This window comes from Heptranchias perlo, chromosome 5 (genome assembly GCF_035084215.1).
Source record: "Heptranchias perlo isolate sHepPer1 chromosome 5, sHepPer1.hap1, whole genome shotgun sequence".
NCBI classification, from domain to species: domain Eukaryota; kingdom Metazoa; phylum Chordata; class Chondrichthyes; order Hexanchiformes; family Hexanchidae; genus Heptranchias; species Heptranchias perlo.
This window is the reverse complement of record NC_090329.1, coordinates 1,696,781-1,712,316: the sequence shown is the minus strand read 5'-3', so window position 1 is coordinate 1,712,316 and position 15,536 is coordinate 1,696,781.

Below are 15,536 nucleotides of genomic sequence, written 5' to 3'. Positions count from 1 at the left end.
GAAGATAAAATCTTTTTGCTTTGAAGAAGAAAGATCTAGCTGACTGAAATAAGTTCATTGGATGAAAACCAACAAAAATTGACAAGAACCACGAAAAGTTCTTGTATTTTAAGATAAAATCTTACGCTATTAAAGAAAAAACTCCCAGCTCGCTGAAATATGTTCATTTGCTGAAAACCAACAAAACCACGAAAAGTTCTTGTATTTGAAGATAAAATCTTTTTTCTTTGAAGAAGAAAGATCCAGCTGACTGAAATAAGTTCATTAGATGAAAACCAACAAAAATTGACAAGAACCACGAAAAGTTCTTGTATTTTAAGATAAAATCTTACACTATTAAGGAAAAACTTCCAGCTCGCTGAAATATGTTCTTTTGCTGAAAACCATCAAAACCACGAAAAGTTCTTGAATTTGAAGATAAAATCTTTTTGCTTTGAAGAAGAAAGATCTAGCTGACTGAAATAAGTTCATTAGATGAAAACCAACAAAAATTGACAAGAACCACAAAAAGTTCTTGTATTTTAAGATAAAATCTTACTCTATTAAGGAAAAAACTTCCAGCTCGCTGAAATATGTTCATTTGCTGAAAACCATCAAAACCACGAAAAGTTCTTGTATTTGAAGATAAAATCTTTTTGCTTTGAAGAAGAAAGATCTAGCTGACTGAAATAAGTTCATTCGATGAAAACCAACAAAAATTGACAAGAACCACGAAAAGTTCTTGTATTTTAACATAAAATCTTACTCTATTAAGGAAAAAACTTCCAGCTCGCTGAAATATGTTCATTTGCTGAAAACCATCAAAACCACGAAAAGTTCTTGTATTTGAAGATAAAATCTTTTTGCTTTGAAGAAGAAAGATCCAGCTGACTGAAATAAGTTCTTTGGATGAAAACCAACAAAAATTGAGAAGAACCACGAAAAGTTCTTGTATTTTAAGATAAAATCTTACTCTATTAAGGAAAAAACTTCCAGCTCGCTGAAATCTGTTCATTTGCTGAAAACCATCAAAACCACGAAAAGTTCTTGTATTTGAAGATAAAATCTTTTTGCTTTGAAGAAGAAAGATCTAGCTGACTGAAATAAGTTCATTAGATGAAAACCAACAAAATTTGACAAGAACCACGAAAACTTCTTGTATTTTAAGATAATATCTTACGCTATTAAAGAAAAAACTTCTGGCTCGCTGAAATATGTTCATTTGCTGAAAACCAACAAAACCACGAAAAGTTCTTGTATTTGAAGATAAAATCTTTTTGCTTTGAAGAAGAAAGATCTAGCTGACTGAAATAAGTTCATTAGATGAAAACCAACAAAACTTGACAAGAACCACGAAAAGTTCTTGTATTTTAAGATAAAATCTTACTCTGTTAAAGAAAAAACTCCCAGCTCGCTGAAATATGTTCATTTGCTGAAAAACAACAAAACCGCGAAAAGTTCTTGTATTTGAAGATAAAATCTTTTTGCTTTGAAGAAGAAAGATCTAGCTGACTGAAATAAGTTCATTGGATGAAAACCAACAAAAATTGACAAGAACCACGAAAAGTTCTTGTATTTTAAGATAAAATCTTAGGCTATTAAAGAAAAAACTCCCAGCTCGCTGAAATATGTTCATTTGCTGAAAACCAACAAAACCACGAAAAGTTCTTGTATTTGAAGAGAAAATCTTTTTTCTTTGAAGAAGAAAGATCTCGCTGACTGAAATAAGTTCATTAGATGAAAACCAACAAAAATTGACAAGAACCACGAAAAGTTCTTGCATTTTAAGATAAAATCTTACTCTATTAAGGAAAAACTTCCAGCTCGCTGAAATATGTTCATTTGCTGAAAACCATCAAAACCACGAAAAGTTCTTGAATTTGAAGATAAAATCTTTTTGCTTTGAAGAAGAAAGATCTAGCTGACTGAAATAAGTTCATTAGATGAAAACCAACAAAAATTGACAAGAACCACGAAAAGTTCTTGTATTTTAAGATAAAATCTTACTCTATTAAGGAAAAAACTTCCAGCTCGCTGAAATATGTTCATTTGCTGAAAACCATCAAAACCACGAAAAGTTCTTGTATTTGAAGATAAAATCTTTTTGCTTTGAAGAAGAAAGATCTGGCTGACTGAAATAAGTTCATTAGATGAAAACCAACAAAATTTGACAAGAACCACGAAAACTTCTTGTATTTTAAGATAATATCTTACGCTATTAAAGAAAAAACTTCTGGCTCGCTGAAATATGTTCATTTGCTGAAAAACAACAAAACCGCGAAAAGTTCTTGTATTTGAAGATAAAATCTTTTTGCTTTGAAGAAGAAAGATCTAGCTGACTGAAATAAGTTCATTGGATGAAAACCAACAAAAATTGACAAGAACCACGAAAAGTTCTTGTATTTTAAGATAAAATCTTACGCTATTAAAGAAAAAACTCCCAGCTCGCTGAAATATGTTCATTTGCTGAAAACCAACAAAACCACGAAAAGTTCTTGTGTTTGAAGATAAAATCTTTTTTCTTTGAAGAAGAAAGATCTAGCTGACTGAAATAAGTTCATGAGATGAAAACCAACAAAAATTGACAAGAACCACGAAAAGTTCTTGTATTTTAAGATAAAATCTTCCTCCATTGAGGAAAAAACTTCCAGCTCGCTGAAATATGTTCATTTGCTGAAAACCATTAAAACCACGAAAAGTTCTTGTATTTGAAGATAAAATCTTTTTGCTTTGAAGAAGAAAGATCTAGCTGACTGAAATAAGTTCATTAGATGAAAACCAACAAAAATTGACAAGAACCACGAAAAGTTCTTGTATTTTAAGATAAAATCTTACTCTATTAAGGAAAAAACTTCCAGCTCGCTGAAATATGTTCATTTGCTGAAAACCATCAAAACCACGAAAAGTTCTTGTATTTGAAGATAAAATCTTTTTGCTTTGAAGAAGAAAGATCTAGCTGACTGAAATAAGTTCATTAGATGAAAACCAACAAAATTTGACAAGAACCACGAAAACTTCTTGTATTTTAAGATAATATCTTACGCTATTAAAGAAAAAACTTCTGGCTCGCTGAAATATGTTCATTTGCTGAAAACCAACAAAACCACGAAAAGTTCTTGTATTTGAAGATAAAATCTTTTTGCTTTGAAGAAGAAAGATCTAGCTGACTGAAATAAGTTCATTAGATGAAAACCAACAAAAATTGACAAGAACCACGAAAAGTTCTTGTATTTTAAGATAAAATCTTACTCTGTTAAAGAAAAAACTCCCAGCTCGCTGAAATATGTTCATTTGCTGAAAAAGAACAAAACCGCGAAAAGTTCTTGTATTTGAAGATAAAATCTTTTTGCTTTGAAGAAGAAAGATCTAGCTGACTGAAATAAGTTCATTGGATGAAAACCAACAAAAATTGACAAGAACCACGAAAAGTTCTTGTATTTTAAGATAAAATCTTACACTATTAAGGAAAAACTTCCAGCTCGCTGAAATATGTTCTTTTGCTGAAAACCATCAAAACCACGAAAAGTTCTTGAATTTGAAGATAAAATCTTTTTGCTTTGAAGAAGAAAGATCTAGCTGACTGAAATAAGTTCATTAGATGAAAACCAACAAAAATTGACAAGAACCACAAAAAGTTCTTGTATTTTAAGATAAAATCTTACTCTATTAAGGAAAAAACTTCCAGCTCGCTGAAATATGTTCATTTGCTGAAAACCTTCAAAATCACGAAAAGTTCTTGTATTTGAAGATAAAATCTTTTTGCTTTGAAGAAGAAAGATCTAGCTGACTGAAATAAGTTCATTCGATGAAAACCAACAAAAATTGACAAGAACCACGAAAAGTTCTTGTATTTTAAGATAAAATCTTACTCTATTAAGGAAAAAACTTCCAGCTCGCTGAAATATGTTCATTTGCTGAAAACCATCAAAACCACGAAAAGTTCTTGTATTTGAAGATGAAATCTTTTTGCTTTGAAGAAGAAAGATCTAGCTGACTGAAATAAGTTCATAAGATGAAAACCAACAGAATTTGACAAGAACCACGAAAACTTCTTGTATTTTAAGATAATATCTTACGCTATTAAAGAAAAAACTTCTGGCTCGCTGAAATATGTTCATTTGCTGAAAACCAACAAAACCACGAAAAGTTCTTGTATTTGAAGATAAAATCTTTTTGCTTTGAAGAAGAAAGATCTAGCTGACTGAAATAAGTTCATTAGATGAAAACCAACAAAAATTGACAAGAACCACGAAAAGTTCTTGTATTTTAAGATAAAATCTTACTCTGTTAAAGAAAAAGCTCCCAGCTCGCTGAAATATGTTCATTTGCTGAAAAACAACAAAACCGCGAAAAGTTCTTGTATTTGAAGATAAAATCTTTTTGCTTTGAAGAAGAAAGATCTAGCTGACTGAAATAAGTTCATTGGATGAAAACCAACAAAAATTGACAAGAACCACGAAAAGTTCTTCTTTTTAAGATAAAATCTTACGCTATTAAAGAAAAAACTCCCAGCTCGCTGAAATATGTTCATTTGCTGAAAACCAACAAAACCACGAAAAGTTCTTGCATTTGAAGATAAAATCTTTTTTCTTTGAAGAAGAAAGATCCAGCTGACTGAAATAAGTTCATTAGATGAAAACCAACAAAAATTGACAAGAACCACGAAAAGTTCTTGTATTTTAAGATAAAATCTTACTCTATTAAGGAAAAACTTCCAGCTCGCTGAAATATGTTCTTTTGCTGAAAACCATCAAAACCACGAAAAGTTCTTGAATTTGAAGATAAAATCTTTTTGCTTTGAAGAAGAAAGATCTAGCTGACTGAAATAAGTTCATTAGATGAAAACCAACAAAAATTGACAAGAACCACAAAAAGTTCTTGTATTTTAAGATAAAATCTTACTCTATTAAGGAAAAAACTTCCAGCTCGCTGAAATATGTTCATTTGCTGAAAACCATCAAAACCACGAAAAGTTCTTGTATTTGAAGATAAAATCTTTTTGCTTTGAAGAAGAAAGATCTAGCTGACTGAAATAAGTTCATTAGATGAAAACCAACAAAATTTGACAAGAACCACGAAAACTTCTTGTATTTTAAGATAATATCTTACGCTATTAAAGAAAAAACTCCAAGCTCGCTGAAATATGTTCATTTGCTGAAAACCAACAAAACCACGAAAAGTTCTTGTGTTTGAAGATAAAATCTTTTTTCTTTGAAGAAGAAAGATCTAGCTGACTGAAATAAGTTCATGAGATGAAAACCAACAAAAATTGACAAGAACCACGAAAAGTTCTTGTATTTTAAGATAAAATCTTCCTCCATTGAGGAAAAAACTTCCAGCTCGCTGAAATATGTTCATTTGCTGAAAACCATTAAAACCACGAAAAGTTCTTGTATTTGAAGATAAAATCTTTTTGCTTTGAAGAAGAAAGATCTAGCTGACTGAAATAAGTTCATTAGATGAAAACCAACAAAAATTGACAAGAACCACGAAAAGTTCTTGTATTTTAAGATAAAATCTTACTCTATTAAGGAAAAAACTTCCAGCTCGCTGAAATATGTTCATTTGCTGAAAACCATCAAAACCACGAAAAGTTCTTGTATTTGAAGATAAAATCTTTTTGCTTTGAAGAAGAAAGATCTAGCTGACTGAAATAAGTTCATTAGATGAAAACCAACAAAATTTGACAAGAACCACGAAAACTTCTTGTATTTTAAGATAATATCTTACGCTATTAAAGAAAAAACTTCTGGCTCGCTGAAATATGTTCATTTGCTGAAAACCAACAAAACCACGAAAAGTTCTTGTATTTGAAGATAAAATCTTTTTGCTTTGAAGAAGAAAGATCTAGCTGACTGAAATAAGTTCATTGGATGAAAACCAACAAAAATTGACAAGAACCACGAAAAGTTCTTGTATTTTAAGATAAAATCTTACACTATTAAGGAAAAACTTCCAGCTCGCTGAAATATGTTCTTTTGCTGAAAACCATCAAAACCACGAAAAGTTCTTGAATTTGAAGATAAAATCTTTTTGCTTTGAAGAAGAAAGATCTAGCTGACTGAAATAAGTTCATTAGATGAAAACCAACAAAAATTGACAAGAACCACAAAAAGTTCTTGTATTTTAAGATAAAATCTTACTCTATTAAGGAAAAAACTTCCAGCTCGCTGAAATATGTTCATTTGCTGAAAACCTTCAAAACCACGAAAAGTTCTTGTATTTGAAGATAAAATCTTTTTGCTTTGAAGAAGAAAGATCTAGCTGACTGAAATAAGTTCATTCGATGAAAACCAACAAAAATTGACAAGAACCACGAAAAGTTCTTGTATTTTAAGATAAAATCTTACTCTATTAAGGAAAAAACTTCCAGCTCGCTGAAATATGTTCATTTGCTGAAAACCATCAAAACCACGAAAAGTTCTTGTATTTGAAGATAAAATCTTTTTGCTTTGAAGAAGAAAGATCCAGCTGACTGAAATAAGTTCTTTGGATGAAATCCAACAAAAATTGAGAAGAACCACGAAAAGTTCTTGTATTTTAAGATAAAATCTTACTCTATTAAGGAAAAAACTTCCAGCTCGCTGAAATCTGTTCATTTGCTGAAAACCATCAAAACCACGAAAAGTTCTTGTATTTGAAGATGAAATCTTTTTGCTTTGAAGAAGAAAGATCTAGCTGACTGAAATAAGTTCATAAGATGAAAACCAACAAAATTTGACAAGAACCACGAAAACTTCTTGTATTTTAAGATAATATCTTACGCTATTAAAGAAAAAACTTCTGGCTCGCTGTAATATGTTCATTTGCTGAAAACCAACAAAACCACGAAAAGTTCTTGTATTTGAAGATAAAATCTTTTTGCTTTGAAGAAGAAAGATCTAGCTGACTGAAATAAGTTCATTAGATGAAAACCAACAAAAATTGACAAGAACCACGAAAAGTTCTTGTATTTTAAGATAAAATCTTACTCTGTTAAAGAAAAAGCTCCCAGCTCGCTGAAATATGTTCATTTGCTGAAAAACAACAAAACCGCGAAAAGTTCTTGTATTTGAAGATAAAATCTTTTTGCTTTGAAGAAGAAAGATCTAGCTGACTGAAATAAGTTCATTGGATGAAAACCAACAAAAATTGACAAGAACCACGAAAAGTTCTTCTTTTTAAGATAAAATCTTACGCTATTAAAGAAAAAACTCCCAGCTCGCTGAAATATGTTCATTTGCTGAAAACCAACAAAACCACGAAAAGTTCTTGCATTTGAAGATAAAATCTTTTTTCTTTGAAGAAGAAAGATCCAGCTGACTGAAATAAGTTCATTAGATGAAAACCAACAAAAATTGACAAGAACCACGAAAAGTTCTTGTATTTTAAGATAAAATCTTACTCTATTAAGGAAAAACTTCCAGCTCGCTGAAATATGTTCTTTTGCTGAAAACCATCAAAACCACGAAAAGTTCTTGAATTTGAAGATAAAATCTTTTTGCTTTGAAGAAGAAAGATCTAGCTGACTGAAATAAGTTCATTAGATGAAAACCAACAAAAATTGACAAGAACCACAAAAAGTTCTTGTATTTTAAGATAAAATCTTACTCTATTAAGGAAAAAACTTCCAGCTCGCTGAAATATGTTCATTTGCTGAAAACCATCAAAACCACGAAAAGTTCTTGTATTTGAAGATAAAATCTTTTTGCTTTGAAGAAGAAAGATCTAGCTGACTGAAATAAGTTCATTCGATGAAAACCAACAAAAATTGACAAGAACCACGAAAAGTTCTTGTATTTTAACATAAAATCTTACTCTATTAAGGAAAAAACTTCCAGCTCGCTGAAATATGTTCATTTGCTGAAAACCAACAAAACCACGAAAAGTTCTTGTATTTGAAGATAAAATCTTTTTGCTTTGAAGAAGAAAGATCTAGCTGACTGAAATAAGTTCATTCGATGAAAACCAACAAAAATTGACAAGAACCACGAAAAGTTCTTGTATTTTAAGATAAAATCTTACTCTGTTAAAGAAAAAACTCCCAGCTCGCTGAAATATGTTCATTTGCTGAAAAACAACAAAACCGCGAAAAGTTCTTGTATTTGAAGATAAAATCTTTTTGCTTTGAAGAAGAAAGATCGAGCTGACTGAAATAAGTTCATTGGATGAAAACCAACAAAAATTGACAAGAACCACGAAAAGTTCTTGTATTTTAAGATAAAATCTTACGCTATTAAAGAAAAAACTCCCAGCTCGCTGAAATATGTTCATTTGCTGAAAACCAACAAAACCACGAAAAGTTCTTGTATTTGAAGATAAAATCTTTTTTCTTTGAAGAAGAAAGATCCAGCTGACTGAAATAAGTTCATTAGATGAAAACCAACAAAAATTGACAAGAACCACGAAAAGTTCTTGTATTTTAAGATAAAATCTTACTCTATTAAGGAAAAACTTCCAGCTCGCTGAAATATGTTCTTTTGCTGAAAACCATCAAAACCACGAAAAGTTCTTGAATTTGAAGATAAAATCTTTTTGCTTTGAAGAAGAAAGATCTAGCTGACTGAAATAAGTTCATTAGATGAAAACCAACAAAAATTGACAAGAACCACGAAAAGTTCTTGTATTTTAAGATAAAATCTTACTCTATTAAGGAAAAAACTTCCAGCTCGCTGAAATATGTTCATTTGCTGAAAACCATCAAAACCACGAAAAGTTCTTGTATTTGAAGATAAAATCTTTTTGCTTTGAAGAAGAAAGATCTAGCTGACTGAAATAAGTTCATTCGATGAAAACCAACAAAAATTGACAAGAACCACGAAAAGTTCTTGTATTTTAACATAAAATCTTACTCTATTAAGGAAAAAACTTCCAGCTCGCTGAAATATGTTCATTTGCTGAAAACCATCAAAACCACGAAAAGTTCTTGTATTTGAAGATAAAATCTTTTTGCTTTGAAGAAGAAAGATCTAGCTGACTGAAATAAGTTCTTTGGATGAAAACCAACAAAAATTGAGAAGAACCACGAAAAGTTCTTGTATTTTAAGATAAAATCTTACTCTATTAAGGAAAAAACTTCCAGCTCGCTGAAATCTGTTCATTTGCTGAAAACCAACAAAACCACCAAAAGTTCTTGTATTTGAAGATAAAATCTTTTTGCTTTGACGGAGAAAGATCTAGCTGACTGAAATAAGTTCATTCGATGAAAACCAACAAAAATTGACAATAACCACGAAAAGTTCTTGTATTTTAAGATAAAATCTTAGGCTATTAAAGAAAAAACTTCCAGCTCGCTGAAATATGTTCATTTGCTGAAAACCATCAAAACCTCGAAAAGTTCTTGAATTTGAAGATAAAATCTTTTTGCTTTGAAGAAGAAAGATCTAGCTGACTGAAATAAGTTCATTAGATGAAAACCAACAAAAATTGACAAGAACCACGAAAAGTTCTTGTATTTTAAGATAAAATCTTACTCTATTAAGGAAAAAACTTCCAGCTCGCTGAAATATGTTCATTTGCTGAAAACCATCAAAACCACGAAAAGTTCTTGTATTTGAAGATAAAATCTTTTTGCTTTGAAGAAGAAAGATCTAGCTGACTGAAATAAGTTCATTCGATGAAAACCAACAAAAATTGACAAGAACCACGAAAAGTTCTTGTATTTTAACATAAAATCTTACTCTATTAAGGAAAAAACTTCCAGCTCGCTGAAATATGTTCATTTGCTGAAAACCATCAAAACCACGAAAAGTTCTTGTATTTGAAGATAAAATCTTTTTGCTTTGAAGAAGAAAGATCTAGCTGACTGAAATAAGTTCTTTGGATGAAAACCAACAAAAATTGAGAAGAACCACGAAAAGTTCTTGTATTTTAAGATAAAATCTTACTCTATTAAGGAAAAAACTTCCAGCTCGCTGAAATCTGTTCATTTGCTGAAAACCAACAAAACCACCAAAAGTTCTTGTATTTGAAGATAAAATCTTTTTGCTTTGACGGAGAAAGATCTAGCTGACTGAAATAAGTTCATTCGATGAAAACCAACAAAAATTGACAATAACCACGAAAAGTTCTTGTATTTTAAGATAAAATCTTAGGCTATTAAAGAAAAAACTTCCAGCTCGCTGAAATATGTTCGTTTGCTGAAAACCATCAAAACCTCGAAAAGTTCTTGCATTTGAAGATAAAATCTTTTTGCTTTGAAGAAGAAAGATCTAGCTGACTGAAATAAGTTCATCAGATGAAAACCAACAAAAATTGACAAGAACCATGAAAAGTTCTTGTATTTTAAGATAAAATCTTACTCTATTCAGGAAAAAACTTCCAGCTCGCTGAAATATGTTCATTTGCTGAAAACCATCAAAACCACGAAAAGTTCTTGTATTTGAAGATAAAATCTTTTTGCTTTGAAGAAGAAAGATCTAGCTGACTGAAATAAGTTCATGAGATGAAAACCAACAAAAATTGACAAGAACCACGAAAAGTTCTTGTATTTGAAGATAAAATCTTTTTTCTTTGAAGAAGAAAGATCTAGCTGACTGAAATAAGTTCATTAGATGAAAACCAACAAAAATTGACAAGAACCACGAAAAGTTCTTGTATTTTAAGATAAAATCTTACTCTATTAAGGAAAAAACTTCCAGCTCGCTGAAATATGTTCATTTGCTGAAAACCATCAAAACCACGAAAAGTTCTTGTATTTGAAGATAAAATCTTTTTGCTTTGAAGAAGAAAGATCTAGCTGACTGAAATAAGTTCATTCGATGAAAACCAACAAAATTTGACAAGAACCACGAAAACTTCTTGTATTTTAAGATAATATCTTACGCTATTAAAGAAAAAACTTCTGGCTCGCTGAAATATGTTCATTTGCTGAAAACGAACAAAACCACGAAAAGTTCTTGTATTTGAAGATAAAATCTTTTTGCTTTGAAGAAGAAAGATCCAGCTGACTGAAATAAGTTCATTGGATGAAAACCAACAAAAATTGACAAGAACCACGAAAAGTTCTTGTATTTTAAGATAAAATCTTAGGCTATTAAAGAAAAAACTTCCAGCTCGCTGAAATATGTTCATTTGCTGAAAACCATCAAAACCACGAAAAGTTCTTGTATTTGAAGATAAAATCTTTTTGCTTTGAAGAAGAAAGATCTAGCTGACTGAAATAAGTTCATGAGATGAAAACCAACAAAAATTGACAAGAACCACGAAAAGTTCTTGTATTTTAAGATAAAATCTTACTCTATTCAGGAAAAAACTTCCAGCTCGCTGAAATATGTTCATTTGCTGAAAACCATCAAAACCACGAAAAGTTCTTGTATTTGAAGATAAAATCTTTTTGCTTTGAAGAAGAAAGATCTAGCTGACTGAAATAAGTTCATTAGATGAAAACCAACAAAAATTGACAAGAACCACGAAAAGTTCTTGTATTTTAAGATAAAATCTTACGATATTAAAGAAAAAACTCCCAGCTCGCTGAAATATGTTCATTTGCTGAAAACCAACAAAACCACGAAAAGTTCTTGTATTTGAAGATAAAATCTTTTTTCTTTGAAGAAGAAAGATCCAGCTGACTGAAATAAGTTCATCAGATGAAAACCAACAAAAATTGACAAGAACCACGAAAAGTTCTTGTATTTTAAGATAAAATCTTACTCTATTAAGGAAAAACTTCCAGCTCGCTGAAATATGTTCTTTTGCTGAAAACCATCAAAACCACGAAAAGTTCTTGAATTTGAAGATAAAATCTTTTTGCTTTGAAGAAGAAAGATCTCGCTGACTGAAATAAGTTCATTGGATGAAAACCAACAAAAATTGACAAGAACCACGAAAAATTCTTGTATTTTAAGATAAAATCTTACTCTATTAAGGAAAAAACTTCCAGCTCGCTGAAATATGTTCATTTGCTGAAAACCATCAAAACCACGAAAAGTTCTTGTATTTGAAGATAAAATCTTTTTGCTTTGAAGAAGAAAGATCTAGCTGACTGAAATAAGTTCTTTGGATGAAAACCAACAAAAATTGAGAAGAACCACGAAAAGTTCTTGTATTTTAAGATAAAATCTTACTCTATTAAGGAAAAAACATCCAGCTCGCTGAAATATGTTCATTTGCTGAAAACCATCAAAACTACGAAAAGTTCTTGTATTTGAAGATAAAATCTTTTTGCTTTGAAGAAGAAAGATCTAGCTGACTGAAATAAGTTCATGAGATGAAAACCAACAAAAATTGACAAGAACCACGAAAAGTTCTTGTATTTTAAGATATAATCTTAGGCTATTAAAGAAAAAACTTCCAGCTCGCTGAAATCTGTTCATTTGCTGAAAACCATCAAAACCACCAAAAGTTCTTGTATTTGAAGATAAAATCTTTTTGCTTTGAAGAAGAAAGATCTAGCTGACTGAAATAAGTTCATTAGATGAAAACCAACAAAAATTGACAAGAACCACAAAAAGTTCTTGTATTTTAAGATAAAATCTTACTCTATTAAGGAAAAAACTTCCAGCTCGCTGAAATATGTTCATTTGCTGAAAACCATCAAAACCACGAAAAGTTCATGTATTTGAAGATAAAATCTTTTTGCTTTGAAGAAGAAAGATCTAGCTGACTGAAATAAGTTCATTCGATGAAAACCAACAAAAATTGACAAGAACCACGAAAAGTTCTTGTATTTTAACATAAAATCTTACTCTATTAAGGAAAAAACTTCCAGCTCGCTGAAATATGTTCATTTGCTGAAAACCAACAAAACCACGAAAAGTTCTTGTATTTGAAGATAAAATCTTTTTGCTTTGAAGAAGAAAGATCTAGCTGACTGAAATAAGTTCATTAGATGAAAACCAACAAAAATTGACAAGAACCACGAAAAGTTCTTGTATTTTAAGATAAAATCTTACTCTGTTAAAGAAAAAACTCCCAGCTCGCTGAAATATGTTCATTTGCTGAAAAACAACAAAACCGCGAAAAGTTCTTGTATTTGAAGATAAAATCTTTTTGCTTTGAAGAAGAAAGATCGAGCTGACTGAAATAAGTTCATTGGATGAAAACCAACAAAAATTGACAAGAACCACGAAAAGTTCTTGTATTTTAAGATAAAATCTTACGCTATTAAAGAAAAAACTCCCAGCTCGCTGAAATATGTTCATTTGCTGAAAACCAACAAAACCACGAAAAGTTCTTGTATTTGAAGATAAAATCTTTTTTCTTTGAAGAAGAAAGATCCAGCTGACTGAAATAAGTTCATTAGATGAAAACCAACAAAAATTGACAAGAACCACGAAAAGTTCTTGTATTTTAAGATAAAATCTTACTCTATTAAGGAAAAACTTCCAGCTCGCTGAAATATGTTCTTTTGCTGAAAACCATCAAAACCACGAAAAGTTCTTGAATTTGAAGATAAAATCTTTTTGCTTTGAAGAAGAAAGATCTAGCTGACTGAAATAAGTTCATTAGATGAAAACCAACAAAAATTGACAAGAACCACGAAAAGTTCTTGTATTTTAAGATAAAATCTTACTCTATTAAGGAAAAAACTTCCAGCTCGCTGAAATATGTTCATTTGCTGAAAACCATCAAAACCACGAAAAGTTCTTGTATTTGAAGATAAAATCTTTTTGCTTTGAAGAAGAAAGATCTAGCTGACTGAAATAAGTTCATTCGATGAAAACCAACAAAAATTGACAAGAACCACGAAAAGTTCTTGTATTTTAAGATAAAATCTTACTCTATTAAGGAAAAAAGTTCCAGCTCGGTGAAATATGTTCATTTGCTGAAAACCATCAAAACCACGAAAAGTTCTTGTATTTGAAGATAAAATCTTTTTGCTTTGAAGAAGAAAGATCTAGCTGACTGAAATAAGTTCTTTGGATGAAAACCAACAAAAATTGAGAAGAACCACGAAAAGTTCTTGTATTTTAAGATAAAATCTTACTCTATTAAGGAAAAAACTTCCAGCTCGCTGAAATCTGTTCATTTGCTGAAAACCAACAAAACCACCAAAAGTTCTTGTATTTGAAGATAAAATCTTTTTGCTTTGACGGAGAAAGATCTAGCTGACTGAAATAAGTTCATTCGATGAAAACCAACAAAAATTGACAATAACCACGAAAAGTTCTTGTATTTTAAGATAAAATCTTAGGCTATTAAAGAAAAAACTTCCAGCTCGCTGAAATATGTTCATTTGCTGAAAACCATCAAAACCTCGAAAAGTTCTTGCATTTGAAGATAAAATCTTTTTGCTTTGAAGAAGAAAGATCTAGCTGACTGAAATAAGTTCATCAGATGAAAACCAACAAAAATTGACAAGAACCATGAAAAGTTCTTGTATTTTAAGATAAAATCTTACTCTATTCAGGAAAAAACTTCCAGCTCGCTGAAATATGTTCATTTGCTGAAAACCATCAAAACCACGAAAAGTTCTTGTATTTGAAGATAAAATCTTTTTGCTTTGAAGAAGAAAGATCTAGCTGACTGAAATAAGTTCATGAGATGAAAACCAACAAAAATTGACAAGAACCACGAAAAGTTCTTGCATTTGAAGATAAAATCTTTTTTCTTTGAAGAAGAAAGATCTAGCTGACTGAAATGAGTTCATTAGATGAAAACCAACAAAAATTGACAAGAACCACGAAAAGTTCTTGTATTTTAAGATAAAATCTTTTTGCTTTGAAGAAGAAAGATCTAGCTGACTGAAATAAGTTCATGAGATGAAAACCAACAAAAATTGACAAGAACCACGAAAAGTTCTTGTATTTTAAGATAAAATCTTACTCTATTCAGGAAAAAACTTCCAGCTCGCTGAAATATGTTCATTTGCTGAAAACCATCAAAACCACGAAAAGTTCTTGTATTTGAAGATAAAATCTTTTTGCTTTGAAGAAGAAAGATCTAGCTGACTGAAATAAGTTCATTAGATGAAAACCAACAAAAATTGACAAGAACCACGAAAAGTTCTTGTATTTTAAGATAAAATCTTACGATATTAAAGAAAAAACTCCCAGCTCGCTGAAATATGTTCATTTGCTGAAAACCAACAAAACCACGAAAAGTTCTTGTATTTGAAGATAAAATCTTTTTTCTTTGAAGAAGAAAGATCCAGCTGACTGAAATAAGTTCATCAGATGAAAACCAACAAAAATTGACAAGAACCACGAAAAGTTCTTGTATTTTAAGATAAAATCTTACTCTATTAAGGAAAAACTTCCAGCTCGCTGAAATATGTTCTTTTGCTGAAAACCATCAAAACCACGAAAAGTTCTTGAATTTGAAGATAAAATCTTTTTGCTTTGAAGAAGAAAGATCTCGCTGACTGAAATAAGTTCATTGGATGAAAACCAACAAAAATTGACAAGAACCACGAAAAATTCTTGTATTTTAAGATAAAATCTTACTCTATTAAGGAAAAAACTTCCAGCTCGCTGAAATATGTTCATTTGCTGAAAACCATCAAAACCACGAAAAGTTCTTGTATTTGAAGATAAAATCTTTTTGCTTTGAAGAAGAAAGATCTAGCTGACTGAAATAAGTTCTTTGGATGAAAACCAACAAAAATTGAGAAGAACCACGAAAAGTTCTTGTATTTT